The 14,188-nt window shown below is 38.9% G+C and overlaps 1 long non-coding RNA gene across 1 annotated transcript in view; it reads left to right on the top strand.

Annotated features, from left to right (window-relative positions):
• Window positions 1-13,663, top strand: part of LOC116695045 (uncharacterized) — an 18,448-nt gene extending 4,785 nt beyond the window's left edge. Inside the window, exon 3 of the long non-coding RNA XR_004333337.1 lies at window positions 13,555-13,663. This is a non-coding gene — a long non-coding RNA (uncharacterized LOC116695045). The remainder of the gene's footprint in view (window positions 1-13,554) is intronic.
• Window positions 13,664-14,188: the final 525 nt, after the last annotated feature.

Below are 14,188 nucleotides of genomic sequence, written 5' to 3'. Positions count from 1 at the left end.
CTAGTGTGCTTCTCTAACCTCTGTGCATCTCTAAATTTAACTGTAAATAATTAATTTAATTTTTATAAAATGACCAATTGTCTTTATTTCCCCAAAAAGTAAAATCCAGTAGGTGGCACAGAGGATGAGGGCCAACATTACTGAACCTCGGCCAAAGGTTAAGGGATTAGAATTTATGTAACTCAGTGGTTCTTATTCCTTAGAATTTCAGTGGTCTTAGTTGATCCCTCATCATTAATTTAACTTTGGGTCCCTGGTCCCTACCCGGCAGGGACCCCTGGACCTGTTCCCCACAGACCCAAATCTTCTCAGCTGTTCTGACATATGCTACTGTCTCTTCATCGGGCTCATTATGTTTGCACATTGTCTGGGTCAGTTCTTATATCATGAGAAGTTAATAATGTAGCCTATATAATGTAATGCTGAATGCCCTAATACCTGTTGATACTACACAACACAAAGGCTCTTAACCCTACAGTTTTGCACATATCATGCAAGACTTGATTTCTCTCCATTTTTTTTGCACAAAACTCTCCAGAAAGTGCCATTTAATAGTTTTTTTCAATTTTTAATGATGCTGAAAGAGCAAAAGAAATTGCTTTGTACGCGGCAAAATATGGGTTGCCCCCCCAAATCTCACTCCAAGGTTTTTGGAAAAGTTGGCAGCTCTGTAAGCACCACCGGCTGCTTTAAAGACCAATATCATTTCTCCAGGTTGGAGGACGGCTCGTTTTGATAAAATGAGTTTGTGGCTTGTTGTTAATGTTAATACTTTAGGAAAGATGGGTCATTTGTGATTTAATATAATTTCACTGTAGAGTAATTGATCCCAGAATTTTAAAATCTTTCAACGTCTGTCCTACTTTGCTCAGTTTTATTAAACCGTGAGCACGGATTGCAACAGGAGAGAGCAAGGTACCAAGCCAAAATAGTAGGCAACCTACAGAAGGCCGTATATTGTAGCTGAGACCACAGAGTATATATTTCAAGGGCAAATATTGAGCAATTACTTTCTGTGGTAAATACTTCTTAAAAACCTTCTTATACTGGATGAATTATTCTCTACATCAATCTGTATTTAACTCACACAGCATTCTATATGACAAACACATATTCTGTCAAGATACCCCCCCATTAGTGAGAACATTTTTAGCATAATATTTATTAAACATTACTATAACTGTACAACACAAATATACATAAAAAAACAATATAAATACGAATACAAAACCCCTCCTCTTCCCTTCATTTTTTTTTTTTCATCTTCCTCTACAGCTTCCTTCCTTCCTCCTCCTTGGACAACACTGTGGTCTGCATCCTTTCTGCAGCCATTTCGTTTCATTTTTAAAGAGTGCTGAGAATACAATAAAACACATTCATTTATAACTAAGCATTTGTCTCACAATATTTTTTTTAACAACACAATCAAAACCAAAATTGTATATTATCACATCCATATTACACTCCCAAAACAAAGTGAACTATAATGTGAACACACTGTTACCAGAAAGTTCATGTTCACAACTCTGTACTGGTTCTAGTAACATGTTTTTTTGTGTATTTTTTTAATAAATCAGATGACACAAATCAACCATTCCACCACAGTCATATTTGGCCAACATGCAAACGTCTACTAAACACAAACACTTTCATCATCATGATTAAAGAAACCTTCCAACTCATTCTGTGCCAGAAGGTGCTCCAATTGTTGGATTCTGTGATGAAGCTTCTCCTTTTCATTACCGTGACGTTCTTTCTCCCGCATCAAGTCAGATTTGACCTCATTCATTGCCAATTTTGTTTTTTAATTAATGTTTGCCTAAGACGCACCTCCCTACAGACAACATCCATTATGCCATCTATGGCTTTCATTAATGGCTGTAGACCTCTTCCCGAGATGCCTCAGGATCCCGTACTGAATACTGCAAATAAAATAGATTATATCATATAACTACATAACAAATACTATTCAAAAAAAAGTGAGACATTGAACAACTTGAATACATGAATGAACATTATAACTGCTAAATATAGAGATTCAATTTGGCATTTATGTACTTGTCTGATTATTATTTCACCAATAAAACATGATAAACTGACAAAATACTAAATTAAACCAGTAGTTGGAACCACCGCAATGAACCACTAAATCTCTGAGACAGTCTTAATACTTGTATCATGTTATGTGTGATAACATATCAGTCACAGGAGGCATTATTCTGCAGAACAGGTACTTTTATATTTGAAAGACAATTTTTACTTAAGTAAGACTGTGAATGCAGGACTTTTACTTCTAACGGAGTATTTTTACATTGTTGTATTAGCAGAGATGGCAAAAGTACTCACTTTCCGTACTTAAGTAGAAGCACAGATACTTGTGTTAAAAATACTCCGGTAAAAGTGGAAGTACTGATTAAACTTCTTTACTCAAGTAAAAGTACAAAGTACAGGCTTGGAAATTTACTTAAAGTATAAAAGTAAAAGTAGCCTTGCAAATTTTTATGCAAAGCTACTGCAGCACTCTCAAATGTTACTAAAGAGACGCTGAGGAACTTCAGTGGACATGGAGGACATGACGTTATTTGCAATGGCTACATTTAAATGGATGTCTGCCTATAGGCCTAAAACATAACATATATGATTATTATGACAGAAACTGGGACTCCAGGTTAATAGATTCTGACTTATTAGCAAGATATGAATTCAGTTGGGATTCTGTGAGAATTCACAGATCCAGTTTCTATTTTAATCTTCCCCTTAACATTTCAATGAATCTACATTTATGTGTGTGCTCAAATATGGCTTCTGGAAATAAAATAAAGGATAAAAATGAATGACTAAACAGACATAATGAAGGAGTTCCCCAGCACATTGGCCAGGAGTCCTTCTTGATGTCTACTGTCTCAAATTTCTTTCAGATAAGGTTGAGGATGATGGGAATGTCTTGCTGTTTTCTTCATTTTCAATCATGTCGCCCTCCATACTACTATGTGCTAACGTTAGCGTCATCCATGCTACTATGTGCTAACGTTAGCGCCCTCCATAATACTATGTGCTAACGTTAGCGCCATCAAGCCTCATTGATTTGCTGTGAATTAATGCAGAATGCTGAATCTGTTGAGCTGTCTTAGTCGTGCGTCAAATGCAACGTACAGTAGATGTATTACCATCCATTTAGATTGAATATGGTATTGATGACAAAAACAATAATAAGGATAACTCCAGTGAAATGATGTGAAAGTTGAGGACTAGATTAGGACTGGATTAAAGCTGATTCTGGTTTCCAGCTTCACCCCAGGTGTGTCTGTTAAAACACAGACGGAGACAAGTTCTATCTAGCTAAGTTTCCATCCACGTGTCATTACATTATCTGAAGTTCGGTCAAAAAAAAAAACTCATGCGAATAGAGCAGGTGAAAGTGTTGATGCTTCATTAAGACCAACGTGCAACCTAGCTAACAGGTGAAGAACACACCAAAACCACTAGCTAACTTAATTTAAATGTGAAGAACTATTGACCAATAACAGGCTTAAGTGAACTGAAAACATGAGTTATACGACTTACAGTTCTCAAAGACGCACACACGCAATCTCAGCTGGTTATCCTCCGGACAGCTAGTCTCCTTTTCATTTCTTTCACTTTTTTCTCCGTATGGCGCGCGCACCCGCTCGCGTGTGTGGCGCGTGTCCGACGTAACCTCTTGTACAAAACGAAAGTGAGACAATTTTGTAAAATGTAAGTAGAAAGTACCGATATTTGGGTTAAAATGTAAGAAGTAGAAGTAAAAAGTCGCCTCAAAAATAAGTAGTAAAGTTAAGTAAAAATATCAGAAAAATCTACTTGAGTACAGTAACGAAGTATTTGTACTTCGTTACTTCCCATCTCTGTGTATTAGTACTTTAGTACTAGGATCTAATACATCCTACACCACTGTAAATGCAGCGTGAACATCCCATTAGAATTCTCTAAAACCTTCCTCTGGTTTATCTTGGTGTCGTCGTAACTTGCAAAGTGAAAAACAACAGATGGAGATCATCAACCCAGCAAACGAGGACTAACTTACACAGCCTCAAACCCACAGTAAACTTTTCCTATTACCATGAGATGGAGTAGAGAAGTAGGTGACCTGCTGTGGCCCTGATGTTGCCATGAGACTGACTGTGTAAGTGAGTCAGTGAATGGCTCTCCTACAGTAACCGATGCTGCAGAAGAGAGAAAAATACACCCCATGACCTCAGCTCCCACCTGCCTGCATATTTATTTCATGACAAAAAGGTTTCAGTTGAGCAGAAATCACTCCAGTCGTAATGTTTCCACCATACAGTGTAGTCAGAGAATGTGGCACTAAAACAAATGAGTTAATGCAATTTAAAAGCTTCAAAATCTTTCACCTGCACCTATATTTAAGATTACCAGACTATGAAAGAATGTCTTTGTGTATTTATTCATTTCCAGTGTGTAAACAGTGCGTTTTCAGACACCTCACATGAAGTTATTACCAGGTGAATAAATGTTTTCTCAATCACTCATCTGCTGTAACACACCATGACAAACACAACAGGCTTGTGGTGGGAAGCTACGTTGCCATTTCTGAGAGACGTAGACGTGCTAAGTGGAATTATTTTTAGGTATTTCTCTCTGAGGTGCGTTATTCCGAAAGCATTAAGTAACCCACCACTCCTAACTCTAACGACACTCAGCTTGTGTTAACTGCTGTAAATGGTAAATGGTAAATGGAACTAGAAAATTCCGCAGAAATTTATCGGTGTGCCTCCTACTTGGTGCACATGCTAATAGCAATAAAACTTCATGAAATATAATAAGTGTCTTAACCCTTCTGAGATATAACTTTTTAAAACCCATTTAAGACTAGGATGTGTGTGTGTGTGTGTCTGTCTATGTGTGTCTGAGAGAGAGGGAGACAGATAGATGTCAACAGACAGACATACAGAGTATAGTTGCCGGGTTACTAAGGACCAATAGGAAGCCTTTCATCTCTGTGATGTCATCTCTTTGATCTGTAATCAGTTAACGACTGCACCTGGCACCTGCTGTCAATAGCTATTCAGATACTGAACAAGCTCTCAAACAAATGATCATATCATCAAAGGGATACTAGCTATCAATAACATAAGGTTCTCGTAGGCATCAGAAGGCTTTGTGAATGTATTGATATAAAATTTATGTGGATAAACTTAGAAATGTGGGCGTATCAGCGATGTAAAAAAGTGTGTCGCTCTGCGTTTTGCTCAGAAATGTGGATGATGTATAACATTACAGTGAATGGAGGAAAAATTGAAACTCTTGTCATTTGAAAGCTCGCTGAGCAAAAATATAATTCATATTGCATACATGAGCACATTGAATGAATCTAGACAATAATACCTACGTTTTGATGTATAAACTGTCCATGAAAGGTTAGAATTGTTGCCGTGGGAGCAAGTTATAGAGAGAGAACTGAGATGATTTATTAATCTCCCCACTCTGTCCTCCACTCTAGCCTCAACATTCCGCCACATACACACACATAGGAAAATCTGAGACGGTCGAAAACGGGACGATACGTAAACTGGGATTTTGGAGAAACTGTGCTTGATATCTGAATGCCCATTCAGCCCGATAAACGTCAAAGTCTTGTCTTCGGTTTAGAATTTTAATCAAGTTTCTACGTGAAAGTATGGCGGTACAGCACAGTCCCAAAGAGGGGGGGTTTTGAGCAATGTTGAGCAATTTCCCGAATATTTCCATTCAAGTCAATGAGAAATCTTTTGCCGTTTTTTGCCGATTTCATGAAAACCGTGTGGCAAATCTCTTAGAAAGTCATAGCATACCATTCCCGATCATTTCACACGTTATGATGTATTTTGTGTGCGCCTGTTGGCAACGCTCCGGACTAGTAGCGGGACGAAATCTGGCGGAAGAATAATAATAAGTTTGGGCAACAATAGTCATTGCGCCGATTGCTGCTATTGCAGCACATCGGCACACTGAATGACTTCATGTTGTTAAATATTTGTTCACATCATTCTATCAGTAGTGACAATTTAGATTTTTTTTTTTTAAGTAAGGCAACGATCTTCAATGATACCTTTGTTTCCAGACAAAAAAACAGATAAACTTTATTATAAAGTAGAATAAAAATGTACAACATCTTTCAAACCATCAAATACCGTTTCACAAAATTATTATTACAGAATATACATGTGTGTAAATAATAATATACTCACACATATGTATGTTATATACTCAAAACTGCACAAAATCATATACGCTATACTGGTCAAAATACATACATGTTTTTTTTGTATATACTGTATGTATTGTAATATGTATTGTTACATATAATATATTTTTACAGCACTTATACATCTTTTACTCCAATCCATAGTCATGCCCAATATAGACAAAGGAATTTTTTCTCTACACAAAATGTTAATAAATTCAGTCGTAGAGTATGACTGAATGCATTTCCATAGTTTAAGAATAACTGAAATTATGTGAATCACATTGATTACGTACTTTTCCTCAGGTTTTTAAGCACACATACAGCTGACAGAACAATCTTTGCATTTCTTATAAATGTACTGTATGTTATTACACTAACATAATTTACCATCTAGCGAGTCTTGTTGTAGCTACACTACCGTTCAAAAGTTTGGGTCACATTGAAATGTCCTTATTTTCGAAAGATAAGCACTGTACTTTTCAATGAAGATAACTTTAAACTAATCTTAACTTTGAAGAAATACACTCTGTACATTGCTAATGTGGTAAATGACTATTCTAGCTGCAAATGTCTGGTTTTTGGTGCAATATCTACATAGGTGTATAGAGGCCCATTTCCAGCAACTATCACTCCAGTGTTCTAATGGTACAATGTGTTTGCTCATTGGCTCAGAAGGCTAATTGATGATTAGAAAACCCTTGTGCAATCATGTTCACACATCTGAAAACAGTTTAGGTCGTTACAGAAGCTACAAAACTGACCTTCCTTTGAGCAGATTGAGTTTCTGGAGCATCACATTTGTGCGGTCAATTAAACGCTCAAAATGGCCAGAAAAGAGAACTTTCATCTGAAACTCGACAGTCTATTCTTGTCCTTAGAAATGAAGGCTAATACATGCGAGAAATGCTAAGAAATTGAAGATTTCCTACAACGGTGTGTACTACTCCCTTCAGAGGACAGCACAAACAGGCTCTAACCAGAGTAGAAAAAGAAGTGGGAGGCCGCGTTGCACAACTGAGCAAGAAGATAAGTACATTAGAGTCTCTAGTTTGAGAAACAGACGCCTCACAGGTCCCCAACTGGCATCTTCATTAAATAGTACCCGCAAAACACCAGTGTCAAAATCTACAATGAAGAGGCGGCTGCGGGATTCTGGGCTTCAGGGCAGAGTGGCAAAGAAAAAGCCATATCTGAGACTGGCCAATGAAAGAAAAGATTAGGATGGCAAAAGAACACAGACATTGGACAGAGGAAGACTGGAAAAAAGTGTGTGGACGGATGAATCCAAGTTTGAGGTGTTTGGATCACAAAAAAGAACGTTTGTGAGACGCAGAACAAATGAAAGATGCTGGAAGAATGCCTGACGCCATCTGTTAGCATGGTGGAGGTAATATGATGTCGGGGTTGCTTTGTGCTGGTAAGGTGGAGATTTGTACAGGGTAAAAGGGATTCTGAATAAGGAAGGCTATCACTCCATTTTGCAACGCCATGCCATACCCAGTGGACAGCGCTTGATTGGAGCCAATTTCATCCTACAACAGGACAATGACCCTAAACACACCTCCAAATTGTGCAAGAACTATTTAGAGCAGAAGCAGGCAGCTGGTATTCTATCGGTAATGGAGTGGCCAGCGCAGTCACCAGATCTGAACCCCATTGAGCTGTTGTGGGAGCAGCTTGACCGTATGGTACCAAGAAGTGCCCATCCAACCAATCCAACTTGTGGGAGCTGCTTCTGGAAGCGTGGGTGCAACTTCTCCAGATTACCTCAACAAATGAACAGCTAGAATGCCAAAGGTCTGCATGCTGTAATTGCTGCAAATGGAGGATTCTTTGACGAAAGCAAAGTTTGATGTAAAAAAATTATTTCAAATACAAATCATTATTTCTAACCTTGTCAATGTCTTGACTCTATTTTTATTCATTTCACAACGTATGGTGGTGAATAAGTGACTTTTCAGGAAAAACACAAAATTGTTTGGGTGACCCCAAACTTTTGAACGGTAGTGTGTGTGTATATATATATATATACACACAACACACACGTTGCAGAGAGAGCGGCTACATGTTGCTGAAACGTAGATCCAGTGAGCAAACAACCAATATTACAGGCCATCAGGAACTGTAGGGCTATATATTTATGTATATAGCGTTGGTAATTGAGCTAAAGTAAACATCTGTTAAGTATTTTGTTGGACCCACTAATGTGGTGGGTCCACCAGACCCGGAACATTGGCTGTGTAACAAAAACATATACACTACACAAGGGTTAAATGGTCCAGGTGTTTTGGATGCAGTACCTTAGATTAGATTAGATTAGATTATACTTTATTCATCCCACAGCGGGGACATTTCCTTGTTACAGCAGCATTTTCTTCAATAAAAGCAAAACAACAAGCAAACAAGTAAACACACAAGAAAAACAGGCAAACAGACAATGAGCAGAAGGTAGACTGAAAGTAAGTGGCATCAAATAAAGGTATTATAAAGTGCGGTTGCAATAGTACAAGAGACAATAATGCGGTGTAAGTGATGTTAATATTAAATTGAATATGTAATTAAAGTAAAGAAAAAGTAGGTAACCATAATATAAATGATTTTAACTGTGACCATAAATAAATTGAAAAAGTAAGTACTTGTAATGGAAAAATATAAATACAGATATACAGAAAGTGTGTAGAGTAGATGAAAAAAAAGGAACAGAAACTACACCATTATCAGGTGGTGCAGGTGTTGTAGAGTCTGATAGCGGCCGGGATGAATGACCTGCGGTACCTCTCCTTCTTACACCGGGGGGGTATCAGTCTGCTGCTGAAGGAGCTGCTCAGGGACCCCACAGTGTTGAGTAGGGGGTGAGAGGTGTTGTCCATGATGGCTGTCAGCTTAGCTACATCCTTCTCTCCCTTACTTTCTCTACGGGGTCGCTCTCCTGATAAGTCTAATGAGTCTGCTCCTGTCCCGGTCCGAGCTGCCCCCCCTCCAGCAGACTACAGCATAAAGGAAGGCAGAGGCCACCACAAAGTCACAGAAAGTCCTGAGGAGAGTCCTGCACACTCCAAAGGACCTGAGTCTCCTCAGCAGATGGAGGCGACTTTGGCCCTTCTTGTACAGTGCATTGGTGTTATCAGTCCAGTTCAGGTTTTTGTTTAGGTGAACACCCAGGAATTTGTAGCTCTCCACCACCTCAATGTCCGATCCCTGGATGCTCACCGGTGAGAAATGGGATGTTTTCCCTCCTAAAGTCAACGACCATCTCCTTTGTCTTGGTGGTGTTTGAGCTGAATCTGGTTGAGCTCACACCAGCTGACAAAGTCCTTGATAACAGACCTATATTCCAGATTGTTCCCCTAAGAAACACATCCAACAACGGCTGTGTCATCGGAAAACTTCTGGATGTGGCAGCGGGTGGTGCTGTGCGTAAAGTCTGAGGTATAGAGGGTGAAAAGGAAGGGGGAGAGCACCGTACCCTGAGGGGCACCTGTGCTGCAGTGCACCACGTCAGACACACAGTGATGGAGCCTTTATCATGTGATACTGTATATCGTGTTACCATCAGAGGTCACTAAAACGCAGTCTACAAAGCCTTGGGAGTGTTATGCACCATCACACGCATTGTCAAAATGCAAGAAATTTTGCAACTGCAAATTTCACTGTGCTTCACCCAACTTTTTCTTGCGTAACAGGTTTTATAAATGAAGCCCCAGGACATTCCTTGCTGTTTGCTGGTCTTTGGCGGCAATATTGGTGTAATTACATTGGTCCAATTAAATACGGCCACGCATCATACATATGTCCTTTGAACATTTATTTCCACATTTCCATTGTAAGACACCGTGAAAACTACAAAGACAATAAACACATAAAATACAATGAATCAAATATACTTCTTTCAGTCATTTTACAGTCTCTTGAACACGTTTCCTTAACTAGATGGGCCCCGCAACGTTATCATCACAACAGTACAGAAAATGCATTAAATGAAAAGAAATTACAACAATATTAACATATAACAAGGCTGAAATACAAAAGCACAATTACCTTGTGCACCTACTTGGACCATGCAAAATCTTAGTTTGAGCCCAAACATTTTCCCTCTGCTGCCACATTGGCGCTCTCTGTATACCTTTTTACCCACAATGCAACAGGTGTGGCCTTCGATAACCTCTGGTCATTTGACCTTTGACCTCAACATAAAAAATAGCATTTGTAATAAAGAAAAATGTAAACAAAAATATTAAAATATAAAGAGTACACTTTTAGATCAAACATCTCTTTTAAACTCTTGTCTATTACATTTTTAAGGTTTTTAATTACCGTATGAATTTACACACTAATGGAATTATCAAAATATGGACTAACATGTAATCTCAGTAGCACTGTCCCTCAAACAGTTACAATCGGAGAGCAGAGTGATTATTGCCGTTTGTTCTAACCTGGCAAGAGTACTGATGACATCTTTATGAATGGCCAATTTCTCGTCCAGACAAAATTTAGCAGAGGCTGTAGTGGCAATTCACCTTAACATGTGAACAAAAACTAAAAACTCAATGTCCAACAGCCACTGAGGCACCGAAGGAGTGAATCTTAAGCAGAGATAAAAACGTTCATTGTCCAGGCGAGATGGCATTCTGTGAGGTTTATTAGTCCAATATATCGGCAAACAACATTTCACGATAAGGAGCACTGGCGTTTCTATGGTCTTTGGCTCTGAGGCTCTGGTAAAAAACTATAAACCCTCCCCGGTGTCTACCTCCCAAAGTGAAATCATTATCAATGTCATAGTGTATCCACCTCCATTTTTCAAACCACTGGGGCTGAAAAGAACGGGAAAAATCCTCATCTCCAAAATGTCTACCAGGAAAAGTGCCTGGAAACACTGAGTTGACGTTGTTGATGTTTCCCTCCTCGGCTGCCCAGGTGCTGCTAGCTTGGCTTCCAACCATAGAACGTATACCCAATATATATACAGTCTATGCTTCCAACATTAGCTCCCTCGCGTCTGTTAGTGCAGTCAGATTTGAAACACACATGCGTCACTTTGTGACAACTGCAGGTGTGAGTTGCGCATGCGTCACTTTGCGACAAGTAGCCAAAGATGCTAACAAGAGACTTCTGTAATGTCAGTAAAGTTCGTTTACTGCTGGCTACAAGTTAGCAATCAAACACAACAAAGGCTAGCAATCAATAATCATAGATAACTAAAACGTTTTTTAAATGACTGCTAGCTTAGCTACAAGCTAGCAATCAAACACAACAAAGGCTGTCACTTGAATGGAGTTTTGAGCTAACGTTAGCAATTAAACATTCATAGATTGCTAAAACGTGATTTTGTGATTTTTAATGAAAAGGATTACGTTAATATTAATAGTCTATTTATTAAAAATAAATGTTTTTTTAAATGTTGGTTGTAGTAGTTTGTCCTTTCCCTAAGGCGTGCTCAGGTGCTGCTTAAAGGACTTTTAACAAACAGCTTAATTGTAATTTTACAGAAAGGTAGTTCATAAAATCAAGGTCAAAAGACTGGACAAACAAGTGTCATTGTTGCAAGATTTAAAAATATATAAAAACAACTTACACTACATTAAACCGTAGACCTACATGAGACAATCAAACAACAGTGAAAGGTTCATGAAAAATAATGACAGCTTTTCTCCTTAAAGCCCATGTTGCAAGTTAACCACCACTGTTGATTATTGGGTACACAAAGCACTCAAGATATGTATATCATTTTTAAAAATGTCTCTGAATAGTTTTAAAGTTAGTTTTTGGTCATTTTTGGTATTTGCGGGTTTATGGAGTCAATTCGGCGATGACGTCACTCAAGGGAGTTAAGTCTCAGCCTGGCACTAGAACTACGGTGACTGACTGGGATGAGGAAGAGGAGGAAAGGCCAGCAGCCGAATAATTACGACCCTGACAGACGTGAGAGGGAAAATGAGGAATTGTCAAGGTTGTGGGGGTCTCCTTCTTTTATGTCCTTTGTTTATCTCCTTCATTTAGCAACGCAGCAGTGCATACAATGACTTTACTTTTTACTGTCAGTGAATAGCAGCGAGTGAACGTCAACGTTTTCTCTCGATCTAGTGACAGGGATCATGTTGTTAGTTCAGATAAGTACTGGTACACTTATCTATATAGGAATAGAAGGCATCCCCAAGTGTTATTCTAAGTGTTTACCTCTAACCTCCGGTGAAACGTGTCGCTGTTTGGCCGGTGCTTTGTGTGTGTGTGGCGGCGAAGCTGCGGTGGAGAGCGGGTGCTGTAGGCGAGTGAGCCTCTGGTCGGGAAGCTCATACCGCTCACACTCGGGCTACTCTTCCTTTATTTTTAACGTCATAAATGAAATAATGTCCAGGATCTCAGGGAAAGAAACGATATGCGTGTTTCCATTTCAAACATCACTGCAGTTGATTGTGGGCGACAACGCCGTCGTGGTTAGCTTACCGAAACTGTACTGCCGAAGTTGCTGGCTACACAACGTTAATCCGCTAGCATCTGTACAGGCTAACTATAGCCAGTTAGCTTTGTGTGTAAAGTACAAAAACCCACCCATCTCGTAGGAGCGATGCTTACTATTCCATTCAATACAATTATGGTACAAAAGGTGCACTAATGCCACATGTATGATGTTGACAACATGGACGCATATGTAGGCAACACCAAGGATAGTCTTAATATTTACCTAGCAGGTTAGGCTAACGCTGTTGTGCTAACGTCCGGTGGCGTAGCGTTAGCTAGCTCTAAACTTGTGAAAAGCCGAACAACCAATCCCCGTCTAAGCTGTGTTTCACTTTCAGATCTTTGAATCTTGGTTACGTCCGTCTTTGAAAAATCGGCCCGCCTAACACGGACAAATTGTACCCACCTTCCTACTAGCTAGCTAACCTCCAGCTAGCTAGCTCGCTAGCTATACTGGTATGCTATCTATACTGGTATGCTATCTATAGCTATCTATCTCTCTCTCTTTAAATATATCTACCAATACTGTATCTGTCTATATGTCTAGCTATATATAGGCTATCTATGTATATGTATATATTATCTATAATCTGTTGCTGAACACTCTTTCTTACACTGTTGTCTTCTTTCTCTCTTGTAACTCTCAATGGTCTCTCTAGCTGGCTGCCTATTGTCCCTTGTGTGACGTCATGCAATGCATTGTGGGAGAAAAGCAAACCACTGTAAAATATGACCTACTTTTTGTGTTATTTTATGTTATGTGATACTTTTCAATATCATATACAGTGGATAACAGTTTGAATGTTTATTACCAACAATCAATAAGTGCAAATTCATTGGAAAATTAAACCTGCAACGTGGGCTTTAAGTGCTCTGTTACAAATAGACCATAAAAATAATTAATGTAGCAGCAGTGACGTTTGGCAATTTGACCATAGCCATCTTGTCTTTTCGAAACAGACATGACAATTATTGAATAAGGGGTGGAACTTTTAAGGATGACACAGCTAATGGTGTGTTCCATTTAACTCGGAACTCGGAAGCTAAAGCTGGGAATGATCAATGTAATTCCAATTAATGAATACACAGGATTATATAGGCCTTTATTTGGATCTTTATTTTGGATCTGAGTTCTGAGTACATATAGAACACACTATAAGTGTCGCCTATGGTTGCAAAGTTGATAAATAATAGATTTTTATGGGTAAATGCAAACCTCCAGGTACTGGTGAAGTTCATCTGCACATATAGCTAGTTAAACAAAAAATGGCAAATGTTCCCTTAAGTAAGAAGCTAATGCTAGCACTAACCAGTTAGGCTCAGTTGGCAAGGTGCTACTGAACACTGAACAAGACGTTTTTTTACGAAGTAAAAAAAAAAACGCGAGAAAACAGCACACAAAAACAAGTTGGGCTTTTTTATGTACAAAGTACCATGAATACGCCTTGCTAAGCCTCTATTATGATTAACAGGTGGCATTTAGCCAAACCCTACACCAGGGCT

Source organism: Etheostoma spectabile, chromosome 9, assembly GCF_008692095.1.
Source record: "Etheostoma spectabile isolate EspeVRDwgs_2016 chromosome 9, UIUC_Espe_1.0, whole genome shotgun sequence".
Classification (NCBI taxonomy): Eukaryota; Metazoa; Chordata; class Actinopteri; order Perciformes; family Percidae; genus Etheostoma; species Etheostoma spectabile.
This window is presented reverse-complemented; position numbering and strand designations above follow the sequence as displayed.